The sequence below is a fragment of the Euprymna scolopes genome, chromosome 46, assembly GCF_053919585.1.
Source record: "Euprymna scolopes isolate OS-2025 chromosome 46, ASM5391958v1, whole genome shotgun sequence".
NCBI classification, from domain to species: Eukaryota; Metazoa; Mollusca; class Cephalopoda; order Sepiida; family Sepiolidae; genus Euprymna; species Euprymna scolopes.
In genome coordinates this window covers 1222504-1247387 of record NC_136527.1, presented here as the reverse complement: position 1 = coordinate 1247387, position 24884 = coordinate 1222504, and the positions used below count along the sequence as shown (strand labels likewise).

Sequence of the window (24884 nt, the reverse complement as noted above, 5' to 3'; positions counted from 1 at the left end):
ACGATCAAAAATTGTATGGCAATGATACGACAATGGTATCACTATATATGACAATGATACAAAAATGGTATCACAATATACAACAACATACTCCAATGGCATCATAAGGAAACAAAACTGTTGAACAATTTCAATTAAACAAACATTTCAATGACAATGGTATCACAGTATACGACAATGATACAAAAATGGTATGACAATATACGACAATGATACAAAAATGGTATGACAATATACGACAATGATACAAAAATGGTATGACAATATACGACAATGATACAAAAATGGTATGACAATATACGACAATGATACAAAAATGGTATGACAATATACGACAATGATACAAAAATGGTATGACAATATACGACAATGATACAACAATGGTATGACAATATACGACAATGATACAACAATGGTATGACAATATACGACAATGATACAACAATGGTATGACAATATACGACAATGGTACAACAATGGTATGACAATATACAACAATGGTATTACAATATACGACAATGATACTACAATATACAAGAATGGTATTACTATATACGATTAAAAATGGTACGGCAATGATACTCCAATGGCATCATAAGGAAACAAAACTGCTGAACAATTTCAATTGAACAAACATTTATTACACAATCGCTTATAAAAGTTAATAAAAAAAAAAATTCAGTAACTCGTTTTGTGTCTTCGGATATTATAGAAACGGTAAAGCCATCTGATCCTTTTCCTGATCATGTGGTACTTAGTCGGGTAAAGGTAACGGAGTTTCGGGCCCTCAAAGCGCAGGCGGCGTGTCAACCGGTTCATCTCGTTTCCACGGTAACCAACTAACCAAGCAGGACCACGGATTAGATCTTTCGGGTGAATGGTGCCATCACCAAGGATATCTGAAACGATAAAAAAGATGCATTCGTCAAAAAAATTTTTCAACATTCATTAATACTAGCCTAGATGCACGGGTGTTTGTATGTGTGTGTTGTGCAAAAAAGTGGTAGTAGGCGGGCAGGCTCGAACCCGTGACACAAAGACGGAAAAGAAAGTGGAGGTGTTTGTAAGGGTGTTGGTTGAGAGAAAAAAAAAAAAAGTGGTAGTAGGCGGGCAGGCTCGAACCCGTGACACAAAGACGGAAAAGAAAGTGGAGGTGTGTGTAAGGGTGTTGGTTGAGAGAAAAAAAAAAAAAAAAAAGTGGTAGTAGGCGGGCAGGCTCGAACCCGTGACACAAAGACGGAAAAGAAAGTGGAGGTGTTTGTAAGGGTGTTGGTTGAGAGAAAAAAAAAAAAGTGGTAGTAGGCGGGCAGGCTCGAACCCGTGACACAAAGACGGAAAAGAAAGTGGAGGTGTGAGTAAGGGTGTTGGTTGAGAGAAAAAAAAAAAAAAAAAAGTGGTAGTAGGCGGGCAGGCTCGAACCCGTGACACAAAGACGGAAAAGAAAGTGGAGGTGTGTGTAAGGGTGTTGGTTGAGAGAAAAAAAAAAAAAAAAAAGTGGTAGTAGGCGGGCAGGCTCGAACCCGTGACACAAAGACGGAAAAGAAAGTGGAGGTGTGTGTAAGGGTGTTGGTTGAGAGAGAAAAAAAAAAAGAAAAAAAAGTGGTAGTAGGCGGGCAGGCTCGAACCCGTGACACAAAGACGGAAAAGAAAGTGGAGGTGTGTGTAAGGGTGTTGGTTGAGAGAAAAAAAAAAAAAAAAAAGTGGTAGTAGGCGGGCAGGCTCGAACCCGTGACACAAAGACGGAAAAAAAAGTGGAGGTGTGTGTAAGGGTGTTGGTTGAGAGAAAAAAAAAAAAAAAAAAAAAGTGGTAGTAGGCGGGCAGGCTCGAACCCGTGACACAAAGACGGAAAAAAAAATGGAGGTGTGTGTAAGGGTGTTGGTTGAGAGAGAAAAAAAAAAAGAAAAAAAAGTGGTAGTAGGCGGGCAGGCTCGAACCCGTGACACAAAGACGGAAAAGAAAGTGGAGGTGTGTGTAAGGGTGTTGGTTGAGAGAAAAAAAAAAAAAAAAAAAAAAGTGGTAGTAGGCGGGCAGGCTCGAACCCGTGACACAAAGACGGAAAAAAAAGTGGAGGTGTGTGTAAGGGTGTTGGTTGTGCAAAAAAAAAAAAAAAAAAAAGTGGTAGTAGGCGGGCAGGCTCGAACCCGTGACACAAAGACGGAAAAGAAAGTGGAGGTGTGTGTAAGGGTGTTGGTTGAGAGAGAAAAAAAAAAAGAAAAAAAAGTGGTAGTAGGCGGGCAGGCTCGAACCCGTGACACAAAGACGGAAAAGAAAGTGGAGGTGTGTGTAAGGGTGTTGGTTGAGAGAAAAAAAAAAAAAAAAAAAAAAAAGTGGTAGTAGGCGGGCAGGCTCGAACCCGTGACACAAAGACGGAAAAGAAAGTGGAGGTGTGTGTAAGGGTGTTGGTTGAGAGAAAAAAAAAAAAAAAAAAAAAAAAAGTGGTAGTAGGCGGGCAGGCTCGAACCCGTGACACAAAGACGGAAAAGAAAATGGAGGTGTGTGTAAGGGTGTTGGTTGAGAGAAAAAAAAAAAAAAAAAAAAGTGGTAGTAGGCGGGCAGGCTCGAACCCGTGACACAAAGACGGAAAAAAAAGTGGAGGTGTGTGTAAGGGTGTTGGTTGAGAGAAAAAAAAAAAAAAAAAAAAGTGGTAGTAGGCGGGCAGGCTCGAACCCGTGACACAAAGACGGAAAAAAAAGTGGAGGTGTGTGTAAGGGTGTTGGTTGAGAGAAAAAAAAAAAAAAAAAAAAAAGTGGTAGTAGGCGGGCAGGCTCGAACCCGTGACACAAAGACGGAAAAGAAAGTGGAGGTGTGAGTAAGGGTGTTGGTTGAGAGAGAAAAAAAAAAAGAAAAAAAAGTGGTAGTAGGCGGGCAGGCTCGAACCCGTGACACAAAGACGGAAAAAAAAGTGGAGGTGTGTGTAAGGGTGTTGGTTGAGAGAAAAAAAAAAAAAAAAAAAAAGTGGTAGTAGGCGGGCAGGCTCGAACCCGTGACACAAAGACGGAAAAGAAAATGGAGGTGTGTGTAAGGGTGTTGGTTGAGAGAAAAAAAAAAAAAAAAAAAAAAAGGAAAATCGCGACCGAAAAAAAAAAAGGTGGTAGTAGGCAGGCAGGCTCTAACCCGACGTACCACAAACGAGGAAAAGAATGTGAAAAAAATAACATGACACGCTAGCTGTTGCGCCCATCGCCAAACCGGAAGTGACATAGGTTTAAATTAAGGCTAGACAATCAAAAAGAGGGGATGACTTTCAAAAATATTGGCGAAAAAAAGCGACCTATTCCCTAGAGAAATGTGCCCAGCTAAGGGTGAAGGAATTAATATTTTCAGCCAATTTTTCGATATTTGCCGTCCGAAGGGTCGAGCTTCAAAATGATACTAATCTCATGAAAATCCATCACCTCTGTCAAAAGTTTTTGTGAGACATACATACATTTAAAAAAACAGATGCTAGGTAGGTAAAAGCTCGAACCCGAAGCCTTGACGCGAAGATGGAAATTAAAAAAAAAAAAAGGCATCTTACTGCTTGGCCACGACGGGAGAGGAATGAAAAGTGTTTTAATTTAACGATTAAAAACTTAAACGACAAGTGCATGAACTTAATGAGGTCACACGATCACGCCATAAGAGAAACTTAACTTTGTCTGCAAGCCAGTGTCTGCGTTTCCCCCAAGATGTTGAGGAAAACCAGCTTCCCATAAATAGGGGAGTGTCCAAAAGAATACCAATTGTTTGATATAAGGGGTTTCCCCCGCACTGATCAAACCTCATTGCTTTTCTGGACGTCCCTGGCAAAGTGCCAGGGGGCTTGATTTGCTACGGGTTCAGTTTTATCTTGAAAATAAACACGCGTAGACCAAGAAATACTGTGAAAAAAAATCATGTAAAAGTCGCCGAAATTAAAGATACATGCATCCTCGTTTCGTAAATCGTAGATATTATAATCTAGGTAGCATATAAAAGGTTCGAAGAAACAGTAACTGGTCCGAGCGCCCCCTACGCTCCAAACACACACACATATTTTCACTTTTATATCATAGATCATTCGGTTTTGGGATTTAACGTGGGAGTGTCCTGGATGCTGGGGTGAGAAACATCTTCTTCATGCAATCCAATCCAAAGGGTTTGATACAAGGTGCCGCCAATAAGTTTCCAGGCTTTTTTTGTACATGCATTTAAAATTGCCGTAGACTCTGAAAAATTCACTATGTTATTGCGATACATCTCATTCTTATGAGATGACTGACCAATTTTTATGATTTCAAGTTCAAATGAACAGCTACACCAGGAATTGGAATAAACCCTACTAAAGCCTGATTTTCACAGCTGGTGAATTTTAAAAATGCAATCTGGATGTGAAAACACTTTAGAAGAACGATATGCATTAAAATTCTGTTTTAAACTTGAAAAATTGCCACAGAAACGTATGGAATGCTTCAGACTGCTTTTGGACTATCTTGCATGAATCAGGCATCAGTTTTTGAGTGGCATAAAAGATTCAATTTGGTTGTTTGGTTGTTTTCATTTTACGGTATATCAACTGCTTCTGTGGTACCAGTATTCAAGAATTCTGGCAAAAGGACAGACCCATCAAATTATCGCCCCATTAGCCTCCTCCCACTTTTTGTCCAAAATATTTGAGACCATAATTAACCATGCTCTGGTCCATCATCTTACAGATGCTAAACTACTGACTGACAAACAATATGGATTTAGACAAGCCCGTTCCACAGCAGACATCCTAACTCTGATCTCTGAACGTATATACTATTCACTGGGCAGAGCGGTAGCTCTGGATATATCTAAGGCTTTTGACAGGGTATGGCATGAGGGTCTCCTCAGTAAAATCAGATCATACGGTATCACTGGTAGAATACTTAACATAATTAAATCCTTCTTAGATAAGAGAAAAATCCAGGTTGTCCTCGACGGTCGTACATCTAAACAATATGATATAAATGCGGGGGTGCCCCAGGGTTCTATCCTTGGACCTCTATTGTTCCTGATATTCATAAATGACCTCCACGACAACATTGCCTCTGAGATGGGTATATATGCTGATGACACTACACTCTATGGCAGGCACGACAGGAAGACGAATGAACGCATTTCTAAAGAAATGGCAGAAACACTAGAGGAAGACCTCCAATCTGTAGTGGAATGGGGACAAAAAAGTGGTTGGTCGCGCTCAATGCAGCCAAGACTAAACTAGTTTCATTCAATGATTACAAGAAACCCTCTCTACCACCCATAGCAATGGCCAACGACTCTTTATCTGAGAGTCCATCTTTCAAACTCCTTGGCCTAACGTTCACAGGAAACAGGAGTTGGAACAATTACATTGAAGGCATTGCCAGGGCCGCTGCAAGAAAGGTGGGCTCTCTCTACCGTGCTAGAAAACTACTAACACCCGAAAGTATCCTGTACCTCTATAAGGCCACCATTCGCCCATGTATGGGGTATTGCTGCCACATCTGGGCTGGTGCATCTGCTACTAGTCTCTCGCTCCTTGACAAGGTTCAAAAGAGAGTCGCAAACCTGATAGGTCCTGAACTGGTATCTAAGCTTCAGCCTCTGTCCCATCGACGAAATGTTGCATCCCTCTGCCTTTTCTACAAGTATTTTAGTGGTGAATGCTCTGACGAACTGCAATCACTTGTGCCCCCACGACATGAGCACCCTCGACAAACCCGACAGGCTGCTAAATTCCACCCCCACACTGTAGAGATCCCTAGATGTAAAAGATCTTTTTACTCCAGTAGTTTCTTCCCCAGAACCGCTAGACTCTGGAATTCCATTCCAGGTCCCTGCTTCCCCAACAGTACTGACGTGCAGAAGTTCAAGTGTAACGTGAATCGACACCTTGCTGCCTACATAGTACCCCAGTAGTTGTTGCCCCTGATAGTAGCCCCCTACACCAAAGTGGCAATTTGCCTTGTTTGGGGTGAAAATGTAATAAAAAAAAAAATAAGGACCGTCGTGTGTCTATAAAGACAATAAGTGCACAGTTTGATGTCAGTGTGGGAACTGTACACAATTATTTGTGAGGAACTCAAGATGCGGATTTGCGCTAATGCGCCAGTCCACAGTAAAAAAAAAAATAATAATTATGACAGCCCCTTTAAGAAATTCATTTCTTATCGTTGAGCACTTTCAGTTGAATTAAAGTCGGTCAATTTAGATCTTATGCATAGATCATCGTATAACGATTAGATCACTTTCTGACTGACGTAAATGAACATTTAAAATTAAAATGTTTAAATTCGACGTTATTTCACGCGGTTAATGGTAGCCGAATGGATTAGGTCTTCGCTAAATCGAGCCAGAGATGTCTCGTGATGCGGGGTTCAAATGGTATTAATCGTGACACCCTGCACTGAAGATTCCCGAAAGGATGAAACACTAGTGTCTGTAGGTATTTAATAATTATAGTAAAAAATAATTATATATATATATATATATATATATATATATATATATATATATATATGTGTGTGTATATATATATATATATATATATATATATATATAAAAGTCGCGAAAAAATAATTAATCCACCACGTTACAGCTGCTAAACTTCTGTCCAATCATCAACATGGATTTAGGCGAGCCCGTTCTACTGCAGATATTCTAACTCATACCAAGCATTGGATAAGGCAGGAGAAAGGAGGGCAGCAGCCCTAGATATATCTAAGGCTTTTGACAGGGTATGGCACGATGGTCTTCTCATAAAAATAAAATCCTATGGTACACAGGACAAATGCTTAGCATAATTAGATCCTCCTTAAATGAGAGAAGGATCCAGGTTGTCCTCGATGGCGTATGTCCAAAACATTTTATATAAATGCGGGTGTGCCACAGGGATCGATCCTTGGACCTTTATTATTTCTGATATTCATAAATGACTTACCTGATGAAATTATCTCTGAGATGGGTACATAGTTTTGGGATTGCTATTATAGTTTTGGGATTGCTATTATAGTTTTGGGATTGCTATTATAGTTTTGGGATTGCTATCCATAAGTCTAGACATTCACCTTTCGTTCATAATTTGCTATAAGTTCTTAGTAGTAATTTCTATACATTTACAGTCTGTGAATCTTATAATAATATATTTTCTTTACTCACAAGGTTTACATAACTGCGGTCTCATAACATTTCAGTATTCTGGTTTATTCATTCCAAAACTAAACTTTACTCACAAGGTTTACATAACTGCGGTCTCATAACATTTCAGTATTCTGGTTTATTCATTCCAAAACTAAACTTTACTCACAAGGTTTACATAACTGCGGTCTCATAACATTTCAGTATTCTGGTTTATTCATTCCAAAACTAAACTTTACTCACAAGGTTTACATAACTCCTTATAAAAGTAACAAGTGAGTAAGGATGGTCAAAGTGTACTTTTATCTACTCAAACTCTCAGTCAACGAGATTCACACGTGCGATTGGAATGTCAGTTTCTTTGCTTAACAGACCACTGGCCGTGTTGGTCACAGCTACCAGCACTCCTTTCTTCCCCACCGACCTACCCTCGGTAAGTCAACCAATTTAAAATTCTCACAAATGATATACGTGAGTCATTCCAAAAGTAAAGCCGCCTATTTTTTTTTTAAACCTTAGTAGCAAAAGTTGTGAGAGTAAAACTTATTACAATATTGGTATGTCTACAAAGATTTGGATGATTATATTTATTACTCTCTATTATATCTCTGAATAAGTTACCAACACTTAGAATAAACTCTCTAAAAGTAAATTCTGATATCTTTTGTGAATATCATTTATATTTATTTTTTTAATAATGTCTGTTTTCTTTTATACATCATATGTATATTTTCATATGTTTTATCAATGCATGCTTATCTTTGTGTATCTTATGTGTACTTAGTAGTAAAAGATGCAAGAGTAAAACTTATTGCAATATTGGTATGTCTGTTGCATAGGCGGGAGGGGTATTTTTTAGAGATGATGTCTATTATATTATATATTGTTTTTGAGTGTTCAGATTGGAAAGAGGTGGGGTACATTTTTAAAGAGACATGTAATACAATTGAGGGAGATAGATATATATTTTATATATTTTATTAATGCATGCTCATCTTTATATATCTTATGTGTATCTATTTTAATGCCTGTTTTGCTTCTAAAACCAAACTCCTATCTTTACATAATCAACGCTCTGATCCCCATTTGGCATCAATTGAAATGGATGGCTCTCATCTAGAAGCCCCGTGTTTTGACAAGCTTCTGAGTTTGACCTTTACTCCTGATCTGAAATGGAACACGTACATCAAGTCTGTTGCCAAGGTCGCTGGAAAGATAGTGGGATCCTTCTACCGCTCCAGAAGATATCTCACTACTGATGCAATTCTCTATCTGTATAAAAGCCAAGTACGTCCAAGAATGGAATACTGCTGCCATATCTGGGCAGGAGCTGCTAAAAACATCCTATCCTGCCTTGACAGAGTACAAAATAGACTTTGTGGCTTAGTGGGGGATGCCCTTTTCTCTACCCTGCAACCTCTCTCCCACAAAAGAGACGTTGCGAGCCTATCTTTGTTTTATCGTTATTTCCATGGCAGGTGCTCGTCTGAACTCCAATCTCTGGTCCCCCCCCCTCGCCAATCTTTCACGAAAAATACCCGTCTAGCTGAATCCACTGTGAAAAATTTCCCCCACTCTATATCTATGCCTAAATCAAAACGTGGATTCCATGAACAAAGCTTCTTTCTTAGAACTGCACGCCTGTGTATCTTATGTGTATCTAATTTACTCACAAGGTTTACATAACTACTGTCTCATAACTGTTCAGTATTCTGGTTTATTCATTCCAAAACTAAAGCTTCCTATTTAGTACTTAGTAGTAAAAGATGCAAGAGTAAAACTTATTGCAATATTGGTATGTCTGTTGCATAGGCGGGGGGGGGGTATTTTTTAGAGATGACGTCTATTATCTCTATATAAATAAAATGAACTCATTTTTTCCCGTCGGATTTTGACCTTAATAGGATTAAAAATCAAGATATTTCATGCAAATATAATATGCACAAACGGCAGAACAATATCTGAGGTGTGTTATAGGCTTATTATTTCTCAAATTCCTCGATAATCTTAGATTTCTATACTTTTTCTGCTGAGAAGTCACGGCCAAAATCGGTTAAGATCAATGGAAGTGGTAAAATATTTTCTCTCTAATAAATTCCTCCTCCCCCTGCCACCACTTAACACCGTTTGGGGATCGTTCACAAGGAACAGTTGAGAAGAGAACACCGGTTTGGCTTCGTAGTTCTTTCATGAGAAGTTATTTAAAATCACTAAACTAAGCTGCAGTGCTCTGTGGCGTAGTGGTTAGCGTGCTGGACAATTCACATTATATTTTCACGTTTGCGCCGACCTACCGTAGTCGTTTTTTTTTTTTTTTGTTTTTTTTTCCTAAACAACTGGAATGGACTTTTCTTGGTGGCCGAACTGTTAACGTTGCAGATGTTTTTTTTGTTTTTTTTTCACACTTTATTTTCCTACTTTTACTCATGAGTCCGGGTTTGATCCTTCCTACTTACCTACCATAACATTTTTTAAAACTCCCCCCCCCTGTCCCGGAAACAAACACTCGGGCAACGCCGGGTACCCCCGCTAGTATTATATATTGTTTTTGAGTGTTCAGATTGGAGAGAGGCAGGGTACATTTTTAAAGAGACATGTAATACAATTGAGGGAGATAGATATATATTTTATATATTTTATTAATGCATGCTCATCTTTATATATCTTATGTGTATCTATTTTAATGCCTGTTTTGCTTCTAAAACCAAACTCCTATCTTTACATAATCAACGCTCTGATCCCCATTTGGCATCAATTGAAATGGATGGCTTTCATCTAGAAGCCCCGTGTTTTGACAAGCTTCTGGGTTTGACCTTTACTCCTGATCTGAAATGGAACACGTACATCAAGTCTGTTGCCAAGGTCGCTGGAAAGATGGTGGGATCCTTCTACCGCTCCAGAAGATATCTCACTACTGATGCAATTCTCTATCTGTATAAAAGCCAAGTATATCCAAGGATGGAATACTGCTGCCATATCTGGGCAGGAGCTGCTAAAAACAGCCTATCCTGCCTTGACAGAGTACAAAATAGACTTTGTGGCTTAGTGGGTGATGCCCTTTTCTCTACCCTGCAACCTCTCTCCCACAGAACAGGCGTTGCGAGCCTATACTTGTTTTATCGTTATTTCCATGGCAGGTGCTCATCTGAACTCCAATCTCTGGTCCCTCCTCGCCAATCTTTTACAAAAAACACCCGTCTAGCTGAATCCACTGTGAAAAATTCCCCCCACTCTTTATTTGTGCCTAAATCAAAACGTGGATTTTTTCTTTACACACATTTTAGGAGACGGATGAGTTATCAGTTCTTTTACATATGAGCAGACAGCCATTACTTCTTGATAGGGGTCACATGATGGAGACATATTACTTAAGGATGTGTTTATACACAAAGTTCATTATACAAATACAATTTCACTTTACCTTTGTTTTGGTAGAATCACACAACACAAAACGTGCATATCGATCCCGTGGCCTGATTGATTCTCTCCAACTCTGTCTACTCAAACTCTAACTATATTGAGAACTCATCTCTCAGCCATGGCCAAAAAACGTGGCCTGACATGTCTCACGTGTCTAAAACATGCACTGTTCCTCACATGTCTATCCCATTCTTTAGACCAAATTCTTCAGCCTAACTAATATGTTTGACATTTTCTATAATTTTGCTATAAGTTCTTAGTAGTAATTTTTGCTACACAAATTCATAATGCATTACATCTGGTTCTACAGCTGTGTTGTGGAATCTTAATAAAAATTTTTTAATTTGATTAATGTAAGAAGTTTATTGTAATCTAGGTTTTTCAATTTAAAATTCAGTTTGTACTGTTCAGCATTTTGTTTCATTGTCATAAATTTTTTGTTATGGTTTTGATTGGATGAATTTTGGAAAAGTAATATTATGTAATGTATAAAAAAATCCTGTAATAATATTTCACCTATAACATGTGAACGATTGGTTCTGTCTTGCAGCAAAAGATTCCATAGTGTGATTAAAAACAAGGGGATTTTCACTAAATACTGATAGGATTCTTTTTTTTTTTTCATTAATAATTTCCCCTCGTTTCTTAACTTTTGGATGCCTGTAATTTAATTAAATTTATTTACAGGCAAAAAACTAATATGTCTTCAAAATCAAAAATTTTTTTAAATATTTTTTATTTAACTACCATTATTAAACATTGGAAAATCCATCAAAAATGTTTTTTTCCTTTTTCATAGATAAAGTTAGAAACCATTAAAAAAAAAAAAATGATTGCCCGTTCCTTAACTTTTGGACGCTACTGTGTGTGTGTGTGTGTGTGTGTGTGTGTGTGTGTGTGTGTGTGTGTATATATATATATATGATCCCTTGAAAAATAAATTATTGGTACTATAGTAAATTCGAGAGCGAGTTGATGCAGTGATTGCAGGTGATTAAATAACTTACTGACTAGATGGTTTTCTAACGAATGATAAAAAAAATATATATATATATATATATATATATATACTAGTTGGCAGCTCGGTGTTGTCTGCTCATACATTACACTTAAACATATTTTAATTTATTCAGATTGCATATGTATTATTATAGAATTTTGCCCTGTGGACTAATTTGTAAAAAAAATTTTTTTTAAATAATAAATAATCATGATGTCATTCATCAAATTCTGTCTGTGTTTGTTTACAATATCACATCAGATGATATTTGAGCTTGACAATGAATGCCCTGGAAAAGTCACTTCTGATTAATGTTTACTTTTAAAATATGCAAACACAGAAATGATTTGCAGCGATTTTAAATGGTACGTCTTCTTTTATCGTAAATTGAACTCATTAATAAGAAAGTTTATTTTGCTTATATTTAACCTAGCTAATTTATATAAACATCTTCAGCTAAAACCCATTGCTACACTTTATTCTATAAACAATAAATAACTCCCAATATAAACTATTTTAACCTTGAATAGATAGATAAATAGACAGATAGATCGATAATACAGGGTGACCCCAAAAAAAAAAAAAGCTAAATGGAGGCCATCTAGAACATATGCTGTAGAACAGAGAAAAAGGGCCAAAGACCCTAGTGTTTTGATGTGATGTTTTGAATATAATAAACTAGTTATGACCAAAGTTTCATTTCACTTGGACAAAACACAAGAAACGAGGCCTAATTAGAGTTGGGCCCGTTTATTTTTGGATCACCCTGTGGTTTATTAACTTTTAACAATGTTAATTATCCAACATATCTAAGAACGACAAGCTTCTGGGTTTGACCTTTACTCCTGATCTGAAATGGAACACGTACATAAAGTCTGTTGCCAAGGTCACTGGAAAGATGGTGGGATTCTTCTACCGCTCCAGAAGATATCTCACTACTGATGCAATTCTCTATCTATATAAAAGCCAAGTACGTCCAAGGATGGAATACTGCTGCCATATCTGGGCAGGAGCTGCTAAAAACAGCCTATCCTGCCTTGACAGAGTACAAAATAGACTTCATGGCTTAGTGGGGGATGCCCTTTTCTCTACCCTGCAACCTCTCTCCCACAGAAGAGACGTTGCGAGCCTATCTTTGTTTTATCGTTATTTCCATGGAAGGTGCTCGTTTGAACAACAATCTCTGGTCCCCCCTTGCCAATCTTTCACGAAAAACACCCGTCTAGCTGAATCCACTGTGAAAAATTTCCCCTACTCTTTATCTGCGCCTAAATCAAAATGTGGATTCCATGAACAAAGCTTCTTTCTTAGAACTGCACGCCTGTGGAACTCTGTTCCGTCTGCCTGCTTCCCACCTGACTACAACTTGGATGTGTTCAATTCCAACGTTAACAAATTCCTAATGAACCGCCCCCTTAAGTAAACACTTCATCAAATCTCCACACTAACGTAATGTACTTGCAATAACCCTTATCCCTGAGTGGCTTCCGGGCCTTGATAAGTGGTGACCACTGTGTAAAAAAAAAAAAAAGAACACTGCCAGACATATGAATTAGCTTTGTGGAAACAATGCAGAGATAAACGTGTTCGTAACATGGGAGCGGGGAGGGGGGGGGCTTAAAGTACTTTGTTCCTATAGCATCTTTTTTTTTTTTGCATACCAATCGTCGGCTATTTTCAGTTGTTTATGGAAAAATTCAAATATCATTTTGTACGCTAATAGTAAACTAATACAAATCGGTTTATTTTAAAATCAAAATAAATCTTTAGTCGACAACACATGTTTAAGTAAATGGCAAAAACACCAGAGGAAGTCCTCCAATCTGTAGTGGAATGAGGACGAAAAAAGGCGAAAACTAACTTTTGTACGACATGGAGAATTAAGGTCCAGATAAAACTTTGGCTCATCCTTATGTTGTCAGGTGGAGGTACACAGTCTCACACAAATGACTTTTTTCAGCATAATGCAGCTCTGATGGGAAGTCAGAAATAAACAATAGATTATACTAGCAAAAGTACCCGTCGTTGACTGGGTTCAAACACAGCCTACAGAAAATGGACTCTGATTTATGAAAGTATGATAGGTTATGAAAAGGAAGGGTTGTAAATTTGGGTTGAATTTGGGGGTATCAAAACCAAAGCAAAATATGATGAAAGTAAAAATAAAATAGATAAACCCATAATTTATTATACCATACTTGTTCACACTGAAACACTTATCACAATATTTTGTGGATCTATATTAAAAAAACCTTGCTAAACTTTGTGACATATTTCCATTCTATGGATTGGTTTGGTTTGGTTTGGTTTTACGGCATATCAACCTTCTTTTTTTTTTTTTGGTTATTTAATGCCGAATTCAGTTTTTTTTTTTTTTTTGGAATAGATATTGTAATTTAATCAGTGAGTCAAATCAGACTTTTTGTATCATTAGGTGATGTGCTTCCTTCCTTTTTTGGGGGTGGGGTGTAAAGTTGGATTGAATTAAAGTTATATTCTTTTATACAGATTTACTTTTTTCAGAAATGTTATTTTGTTGGAGTTTATTTTTTTAAATAGTTCTTTCATATTGTTGACATGGTAATAATTTTGCCGGATATGCGCGAGATCGCCACAATCCAAAAGAAAGTGTTTTACTGTAAAAGGTTCTTGGCATGCAAAACATTCTGGAGGGTCTTCTTTTTTTAGCAGGAAGGAGTGGGTTATGTGCGTATGTCCTATGCGAATACGGGACAAAATCACTTCCTCTCTACGTGATCTTCTGGCATCTGGTAATCGTTCTTCTATTGTGGGCTTGATCTTGAAAAGTTTATTATTTGGACAGTTATTCCATCTTTCTTGCCATTTCTTCATAATCAGATTATTTATTTGTTGTTTGTAGTCAGAATGTGGAATTTTTATATTGCTTTTAAGGAGTTTTAAAGCATTTTTGGCAGCTATGTCAGCTTTTTCATTGCCCTGAATTCCAGAATGACTGGGGATCCAGCAGAATTTGATACTTTTGTTTTGTGAGAGAGTGTGTATTTTTTGTAGCAGTTTGATGAGTAGTGGGTTATTTAAATTTTTATTCTTTAAGGATTCGAGTACCGATAGGGAGTCTGAAAAAATTATAAATTTGTTGTGGGTAAGGTCAGTGATGAGATCTAGTGCCATATCTAAGGCTGTGGCTTCGGCACTAAAAATTGAGGCATGGTCTGGTAGTCGCTTCTGTAAGGTAATGTTAGTGGATACGACTCCGCATCCGGTTTTGTTGCTGTCTTTGGACCCATCTGTGTATATGTGCTGATGGTTTGGGTGTTTTTCCTGAATGATAAGGAGTTTTTCTTGATAGGTTAGTGGATGGGTTTGATTTTTTTTGGGAGATTATTTAATTCAAGGATGATTTCAGGGTATTTTAGTAGCCAGGTTGGAAGGCTTAGTTGGTTGACATTATGGATATTGGTGATTGTGATACCTGCATCTTCTACTAGTGGTTTTGTACGGAGCCCAAAAGGTTTTATAGCTTTTACTTTTTGGTAATATAGATTTTGGTAATTTGGATTGAAGGTACAGTTAGAGGTTGCATTTGTTGGCTGTGATTTTTCTCTATCATAAAGCGAGTAATCTAGTGAGTTTGCAATGCAGTTGTAAGCAGGATTTTCTGGGCAAGAGAGAATTTTGGTCAGGTATTGCAAGGCTAGTTTGTCGCGTCGAATTGATAATGGGGGTTCATTGGCTTCTGCATAGAGACTATCGATGGGGGAAGTTCGGAAGGCTCCCAGCGCAAGTCTGAGGCCCTGATGTTGAACGGTGTCCAATATCTTTATATACGACTTTCTGGTGGCACCGTAAATGAAGCTACCATAGTCTAGTTTCAATCGCACTAGTGACCTATATAACTTTAATAGGGTTTGTCTGTCCGCTCCCCAATCTGTGTGGGCAATGACCCGCATTAGCTGTAGGGTTTTATTACATTTATTTTTAAGATGTTTTATATGAGGGATGAATGTAAGTTTTTTGTCTAGTATTAACCCTAAGAATTTATGTTCATTTATAACAGGAATCGGAATATCATTTAGTTTTAAAAGAGGATCTGGGTGCAGTTTTCTTAGTTGACAAAAGTGCATACATTTTGTTTTGTTAATGGAAAATTTGAAGCCATTCTTAGTTGTCCATTTTTTTATTTTGTCAATGCATTGTTGAAGTTGACGCTCAATTATATGGATATGTCTTGAGCTATATGCAATTAAAAAATCATCAACATATAGAGAGCAATCCACGCCTTGGTTTATGCATTCAACAATACTGTTAATTTTTAGGCTGAATAATGTTACCGACAAAATACTTCCCTGTGGAACTCCCGTTTCCTGTTCTTTGATGTCCGATAGGCATGTTCCTACACGGACATTGAATAGTCTATTATTTATGAAGTTGTTGATGAAGATGGGTAGTCTTCCTTTCACTCCAGCTTCTTTGAGATCTTTCATGATGCCATACCTCCATGTGGTATCGTACGCCTTTTCAAGATCAAAGAAAATAGCAGTCATATGCTTTTTTTGTATAAATGAATTTCTGATGAAAGTTTCTAAACGAATTAAATGGTCTGTTGTGCTACGATGTTTTCGGAAGCCACACTGAAAATTAGTTATTATTTTATTTGTTTCCAGAAACCAAATTAACCTGGTGTTGACCATTCTCTCCATGATCTTACACACACAGCTTGTTAGAGCTATGGGGCGATAATTGGAGGGGTCAGATGCATCCTTTCCTGGTTTTGGTATAGGAATGACTGTGGCTTGTTTCCATATGGCTGGAAGATTGCCATTGAGCCAGATGTCATTATAAATAGAAAGTAAATACTTTAATGGTTCATCTGGTAGTTGTTTTAGAAATTCATGTTATCTTATCAGGTCCCTCAGCCGTGTTGTTGGCTTTTTTTTTTAATGAATCCTTTAGTTCATGGATGGTAAAAGGTTTGTTGTATTCTTCCTCATTATTACTTTTAAAGTTCAGTTTGGTTTTTTCTGATTCCTGTTTAAAGATCTGGAATTTTTTATCGTAATTTTTAGAAGATGAATTATTTACAATAGTATCTGCAAGCAGGTTTGCCATGTCCTCTTTTTTAGTTATTTTACTATTGTTTACACAGAGGTGGTTGACAGGGGAACTGGTGTTTTTTCCTGATATTTTCTGAATCATATTCCATACAGTTTTGTCTTTGGTGGTGTTATTGATTTTAGACACAAAATTCTTCCATGATTCCCTTTTGGCTTCGTTTATTGTTCGGCGTGCTTTAGCCCTGCATATTTTAAAGTTGTTTAAATTCTGAGTAGTTGGTTGATTGTTGAATTTTCTTAATGCAGCACATCGTAGCCTGATAGCCTTTTTACAGTCATTATTAAACCAGGGACGATTATACTTGGTTGATGATTTTGTTTTAGGAATACATTCTTCTGCTATTGAGATAATGGTATCTGTAAAGTGAGTGATTGGGTCTTTCTCACATTTTTCAGGTAGGAGTTTGTGTTTGCATAGTAATTTGAATTCATTCCAGTTAGCTTTTTTAAGGTTCCAATGAGGAATTTTTGAGATTATTTCAGGACCAAAATGTTCTAAAGTTATTGGGAAGTGGTCACTTCCACAAGTATCTATATGCACTGTCCAATTGTAATCTATAAAGATACTAGGATCACTTATAGAGAGGTCAATTGCTGAGGACGAATTTGTAGTGGAGTGAATAAAGGTTGGTTTTTTGTTGTTATGTATGCATAGATTGTTGTTGTTGATAATATTTTCTATAGTGATTCCTTTTCTATCTGTGTTTGAGCATCCCCAACTAACATTATGACTATTAAAATCGCCTAATAATAAGAAGGGGCGAGGGAGTTGGTTGATGAGTTTTTCTATTTCGGTTTCATCTATGGGGTCGTTTGGAGGCAGATAAATGGAGCAAATTGAGACCGTTCTATGTAGGGTGGCTGTGACAGCAATTGCCTGTAAGTTAGTTTGTAGATTTATTTGGCTTTGTGCCGTGTTTTTGTTAATGAGAATGGATGTTCCTCCTGAAGCTCTATTTGGGTTATTTGTTGTATAGTTGTATTCAGTAAAACTTTGAAGATTGATATTTTCAGATGGTTTTAAAAAGGTTTCTTGTAGGCATATTATTGTGGGACATAGATCGGATATCAGTAGAAGTAATTCATTCCGGTTGGCTTTTATACCTCTGCAATTCCATTGGATTATTTTGTTGGCCATAGTTTAGATTTTATGTATTTGATTTCCCTTTTGTCTTGGGAATAGGGGTGTTTTCTTTTTTATGGGGGTTTAGAAGTTTTGTCTTCTATTTCCATTGTTTCCAAGGAGGTTTTAAATTTATTTTGGTCTGTAGTTCTTGTATTTGAATCATTGGACTGTTTCATGTGCGTTTGAGCACTTGTGAGCTTTTTATCATTGGTAGATTCGGTTTCTGTTTCCATGGCTTCTGGTTCTTTGTGTTCAATTGGTTTGTTAGTTTTTATGCTTGATTTATCTCTGCTTTTAGATGTTGAGCGAGATCGTGGTTTGGTTTTTGTGGGGCTGGTTTTCTTTGAGGAAATAGTTATTAGCCTCCTCCCACTTTTTGCCAAAATATTTGAGACCTTAATTAACCATGCTCTAGTCCAGCACCTTACAGATGCTAAACTTCTGACCGACCATCAATATGGATTTAGACAAGCCCGTTCCACGGCAGACATCCTCACTGTAATCTCTGAACGCATATACCATTCACTGGACAAAGCGGGAGAGGGCAGAGTGGTAGCTCTAGATATATCTAAGGCTTTTGACAGGGTATGGCATGAGGGTCTCCTCAGTAAAATCAGATCATACGGTATCACTGGTAGAATACTTAACATAATTAAATCCTTCTTAGATAAGAGAAAAATCCAGGTTGTCCTCGACGGTCGTACATCTAAACAATATGATATAAATGCGGGAGTGCCCCAGGGATCTATCCTTGGACCTCTGCTGTTCCTGATATTCATAAATGACCTCCCCGACAAAATTGCCTCTGAGATGGGTAGATATGCTGATGACACCACACTCTATAGCAGGCACGACAGGAAAACAAATGAACATATATCTAAAGTAATGGCAGAAACACTAGAGGATGACCTCCAATCAGTAGTGGAATGGGGACAAAAATGGATGGTAACGTTCAATGCCACCAAGACAAAACTGGTTTCATTCAATAATTACAAGAAACCTTCTCTACCACCTTAAGCAATGGCCAACGACTCTTTATCTGAGAGTACGTCTCTCAAGCTCATTGGCCTAACGTTCACAGGAAACATGAGTTGGAACAATTACATCGAGGGCATTGCCAGGGCCGCTGCAAGGAAGGTGGGCTCTCTCTACCGTGCTAGAAAACTTCTAACACCCGAAAGTATCCTGTACCTATATAAGGCCACTATTCGCCCATGTATGGAGTATTGCTGTCATATTTGGGCCGGTGCATCGGCTACTAGTCTCTCGCTCCTTGACAGGGTTCAAAAGAGAGTCGCAAATCTGATAGGCCCTAAACTGGCATCTAAACTTCAGCCTCTGTCCCATCGTCGAAACGTTGCATCCCTCTGCCTGTTCTACAAGTATTATAATGGTGAATGCTCTGAAGAACTGCAAGCACTTGTGCCCCCACGACGTGAACACCCTCGACAGACGCGACAAGCTGCAAAATCCCACCCCTACACTGTAGAGATCCCTAGATGTAAAAGATCTTTTTACTCCAGTAGTTTCTTCCCCAGAACTGCTAGACTTTGGAATTCCATTCCAGGTCACTGCTTCCCCAACTGTACTGACATGCATAAGTTCAAGTGCAACGTGAACCAACATCTCGCTGCCCTAATCCCTACATAGTACCCCAGTAGATGTTTCCCCTGATAGTAGCCCCCTACACCAAAGTGGCAATATGCCTTGTTTGGGGTGAAAATGTAATAAAAAAAAAAAACTTATTTATCCATTTTTTTATTGTAAAATTGAATCACTAATTTAGTAAAATAAAATATTGATTAACAAGAACTTATTATTTATCCATTTATTTATTGTAAAATTGAATCACTAATTTAGTAAAAAATTAATTAACAAAAACTTATCCATTTATTTATTTATTGTAAAATTGAATCACTAATTTAGTAAAAAAATAAAAACTTGTTTAATGTCGTTTAAGATTGCTACAAAGTGGTTTTGATCTCCTTTCAAAACACACCAGCATTGTTCATCCAAGTGCGACTAGAGTAGATACTTCATCCCCAGCTAAAAGACGTCCACGGTTGTACTTCATCTAAGGGTGACTTGAGCAGATGCTGTGGAATTCCTCGCTTTTTCTTCAAAATCTCAATCTTGCTAATTTTGTCCTCTCAATTTATTGGCTGTGCGCACCTGTATTTGGATCTACGTAGTCTTCTTGATGATTGACGATTTTGTGATCGTACTCAACTTGATAAAGTTTTCTATAAGCTGATCATTCATCAGAATGTATTTTTGAACTTGATTCAATTTCGCGTTCAATGATAGGAATTAACGTTTTTTTTTGTTTTTTTTTTTTTTTTTACATAGGAGTCCTCTCTTATCAAGACCCGGAGTCCACTCAAGGATAAAGATTAAAGAGTGTACAGTAGTCAATAGTACAATATCGTATTAATTGTTAGTCGTGGAAATTTGGTAAATTGGATTATTTAAAGGGACAATTCATCAAGAACTTGTTTATGTTGGACTTGAAGACAACCATATGGTATTCAGTTGGAAAGCAGGCAAACGGAACAGAGTTCCGCAGGCGTGACTGCAATCCTAAGAAAGAAGCTTTTTTCATGGAATCTACATTCAGGTTTAGGCAGAGATAAAGAGTGGGGGGAAACTATTGATAGTGGTTTCAGCTAGACGCGTGTTTTATGTGAAAGTTTGGTGAGGATCATAGATTGGAGCTCAGATGAGTAGATTTGTTTATCGCACGCGCGTACCAACATGGCGGCCAGTGAATTACTGTGTGTAATACAGGTCTTCATGCCTCGAAAACTACTTGTGTCTGAAAAAATTTAAATGAGATTTTCGTATTCAGCATAGTCGAAAACCTTGAAAAGTCGTCATTTAAAAAAAATTTGTGAAGGTGGACCTAATGTAAAAATTTACTTTTTTTTTTTTTTTTTTTTTTTTTTACATATGTGAAAAAAAAAATCACAGTTCAAAACTGATAACTATTTTCTGTTGCACATTCACGTTTTTAAAAACTGCTAGAACAGTAAAAAAATGTGACACATTCATGGTTTTATTTTTTTCATGTTTCTGTAAATAAATTTATTTTTAAAATACCTAAACAGTTTGAGAAAATATATAAGATATTAACTTAAATAAACAGAGTTAATTGGAAAGATATACGATTAAGAAATTGAAAAATTGGTACTTGTGCAGTTTAATCAACATATTAAAAATGAAAATATCGAAAAAACAAAAAAAACAAAAAGGGTTATATTGTATCCGTTGTATGTATAAGTTCTCTGAAAAAATTTTGTTTACTTAATTTAATCGAATAGTTTTTTTTTTTTTTTTTTTTTTTTTTTTTTACAGCGGAAAAACACGTTTTTATAACAGCGCGCTCAAAGGAGCCATGTTTGGATTTTTTTAACATGCCACGGGGAGATAACTCGGTCAAAAGCGACTTAACGGGACAATTTTTTTTAATGTTTTTATTAAATGTAACATGTTTATTCAGCTTGAAAAACATATAGTGTTTACCGATGTATTGGAAAATTAAAAATGGCGCCCGACTCTCTTGAACACGGTAAGTTTGGGAAAATGAGTAAAAAATAAAAAAATTATACAACATATTGTTAAAACCCCACCCACCGCCACCGCATATATGTCAGCCTATGTCACGGTAACATATATTGAGCTAGTTTCTATCAGTATTTTGTATATTTTTTTTATTTTTTAACTCCTTTTCCCAAACTTACTGTGTTCAGGAGAGAGTCGGGCGCCATTTTAAATTTTCGGTAAACTCTGTTTTTCGAGCTGAATAAACATGTTACATTAAATAAAAACACTGAAAACATATCCAGTTAGGTAGAAAAGTAACTTACCTTGCCTTTGATAACATTTATTTGTTATATATTTGTTTTTTGACAACTTTTTCGAATCTATGTGTACAGTAATACAAACCCAAGAAAGTGAAAGAAAACCTCAGGGAGCAGTCATTAAATTGAAACTCGTTTACGCAGGGTCCACGCTTCTCCTGAAGCGCCAAAAGTAATTCTTACGGAAAATTGGGTAAGGCAGTAGGAGGCTAAAGGCAGGGGGACATAACTCTGAAAAGAATACTTTCTGCAATATTTGTTTTTTTATAGTGATAGGTTTTTTTTTTTTTTTTTTTTTTTTTTTTTACTAAAAATACAATAGCAGGTGTTCTACTCCATGATTTTTCATAATTTTTGGATATATTACTATTTCTGACATGACAAATAAATACGTAATATTGTTTTTGCTTTAAATGATATATTAAACAACAACAACAAAAAAATCGATTTGTCGACTATATCTTAACAAGTACCCAAATTTCTGTATTTGTTTTCGTAATATTTTACGACGTGCCCCAACGTATTATAAACACCTCCTTATGTTAAGAACGGCTTTCGGAATACCCCCCCCCCACAGCCTTGAAAGCCGTTTTTAACATGAGAAGGTTGGGGTGGTTATTCCGAAAGCGGTTCTTAACATGGGTGGTTAGGGGTGTTTACTACGCTGGGGCAGGTCGTAAAAAATACCGTTTTTTTAATTCTTAGGTTGAATTCTGGATAAAAACCAAAAAGCCATAAGGATACAAACGTTGCTTAACTCGGTTTCCGTTAAAAAAAAAAAAAAAAAAAAAAAAAAGTTATTTTTTTTTAGATTAGGTCCATCGCCATAATTTTCTTTTCAATGACACCTTTTATAAATTTTCGTATTCAGCATAGTCCAAAACATACAGTAGTCGTCATTTAAAAGAAAATTATGGAGGTGGACCTAATCTGAAAATTTACCAAAAAAGAAAATGAAAACAAAAGGGGGGGGGTTAAATAAATGAACACTTACTTTGTCGCCATAATTTTTAATCAGTATTGCAATCTGAACGGACGTTTGACTGTTTTTAGTCTTAAGTTTTGACGTAAGTCTTCGTAAAAACAAATAAATAAATAAATAAATAAATAAAATAAATAAACAGTCAAAAGGCACTGGAATGTGATCAGGATTTTTTGTTTGTTTGTTTTCGTTGTTTTCAATTTTCACAAATAAATATCCAAATCTTAATGGATGACCTTTTGATCGTAATTTAATTGTCTTGACACTATTTTTCTTTTTTTTTTTTTTTTGTACTTCGATTTAGAGAGAGAGAGAGAGAGAGAGAGAGAGAGAGAGAGAGAGACTACCGAAAGCAAATAGGACTACCGCAAAGAAAATGACTGTCACGTGCAGAGCAAGATAAGAGGACCAAATCCACAAATGAAGGCCAAGAATTCTTTCTTTCTTTTTTCCGTCTTCCTTTCTTTCTTTTTTCCTTCCTCTACTTCTTTCATTTTCTTTAAGTACCTCCAACGCACAAAACAGATTTACCCCCCCCCCCCTATATAACCCGATGTACCTATTTACTATGCCTCCCCACGGGACAGAGTTAGACACCAGGGTCGTTTTTTAACGTGGAGAAAAGGTACAAAAATAAAAATTGTCTCAGTCGTGAAGGATTTCTCCTCCACTGAAAGAGAACAAGAAATAGAAGTGCAGCATCTGAAGAACAGATGGTATTTATTTGCTCCCCCACCGAGCAAATTAGGCACAAGGCCAATTATTAATGTGAGGAGTGAAGGGAGGGGGAAGGGAAAAAGGGGACCAGCTCCCGAGAGGTGGGAAATGGGAGCTGGTTAAAGGTCAGGCATACGGGGTTGCCCCCACATCTGGTCTTTGCTAGTCATAGCTAGTCATAGCTTGCAGTATCTGCCGGAACAGATACTACACTTTCATCCCGGCCCGAAGGCCAAGTAATTGTTGTAATCTAATTTAATATTATCATCATAACTTTTGTACCATTTAAAAGAAGCGTTAAATAAATGTTTATTGTGGCCAAGCGGTTTTCAGGTATGCTGAAAACGAATATCGCATTTAGAATTGGAGCCGGCAACTAGTTTTCACGATACTGAAAATGTACTTTTCAGCACGTTTCATATAGTAATGTAACGCGGCGGCCATATTTGTTCATAATTTTGCCGCATATTTTTGCGATCAGATGTTTGCGGCACGCGCACGCAAACGTATGCGCGCTTGCGCGTACAACAATAGCCACCACTTATAACATAAAGTATTACATTGCTCAGTATCTGGAAAGCTACTTATTTACGAAAAATTTAAATACGATATTTTATGTTATAAGTGGTGGCCATTGCTGTACGCACAAGTAGGTTTTGTGTTGGTCTACCAGGCCACAATTACTAAATAAACTACTGTAGCGACTCGCCACAGATATTTAAAGTGGCTGTACAAGGAACGTTTCGATTGTGCGTACATCTGTTGTCCACACCGACGCAATTTCCGTACACAAAATTAAAAACTTGTCTTTGAAGAAATCATTTCAAAATTTAGTAATAACATTATTAGAACTTCATGTGCGGTTTGACAAACGGACTTATCTTCAATGGCGCCCCCCGCCTCGTTGATGTCACTAAAATTTGTTTTTCCTTTGTAAAACAACAAACAAAAAAAAAACAAGCAACCCCCCTCAACAGCTTTTAACAGAAGAAATTCATCACATTCTTAAACGAATTATTATTATTATTGGCTCACAAGGAGCTTTCACGCAGGTCCTAAAGGATCTCTCCTTTAAAATAGCCTACGGTGTTCTCTGGAAGCTAAGTGACGAGTTCCTCCAGTTTTCCAGTGCTCTTAACCTCTTTTGATAACATTTGCAAGTGAATTTGCATTATCGCAACAGCCGCCCACCATCGATTTCCACTGGAATTTGAGTGTCAATAAACCGCCCCAAGGTCCCAGTTCTCTTCGCACTTATCCAGCGGAGGTCTGGTCAGTGCTCTCTCCTCGGTCTTTTCATCATCCTTGGCCCTTCTTGGCTATTTGGCATCATTCTTTTGTGTGTGTGGGGGGGGTGATTGGATAATGGGAGGGATGGGGAAGGGTATAGGAGAAATATAGAGGACTTATAAATATTATTATTATTATTATTATTATTATTTTATTTTTTTATTTTATTTTTTTTACACAGTGGTCACAACTTATCAAGGCCCGGAAGCCACTCAGGGATAAGGGTTATTGCAAGTACATTACGTTAGTGTGGAGATTTGATGAAGTGTTTACTTAAGGGGGCGGTTCATT

The 24884-nt window shown here is 37.1% G+C and overlaps 1 long non-coding RNA gene across 1 annotated transcript; it reads right to left on the bottom strand.

The window, feature by feature from the left end:
- Positions 1-617: 617 nt before the first annotated feature.
- LOC145270983 (uncharacterized) lies at positions 618-22953 on the bottom strand. The gene is made up of 2 exons (XR_013865643.1): positions 22599-22953; positions 618-899 (listed from the first exon to the last, which is right to left on the bottom strand). It is a non-coding gene; the product is annotated as an uncharacterized LOC145270983 (long non-coding RNA).
- Between the last annotated feature and the right edge of the window lie 1931 nt (positions 22954-24884).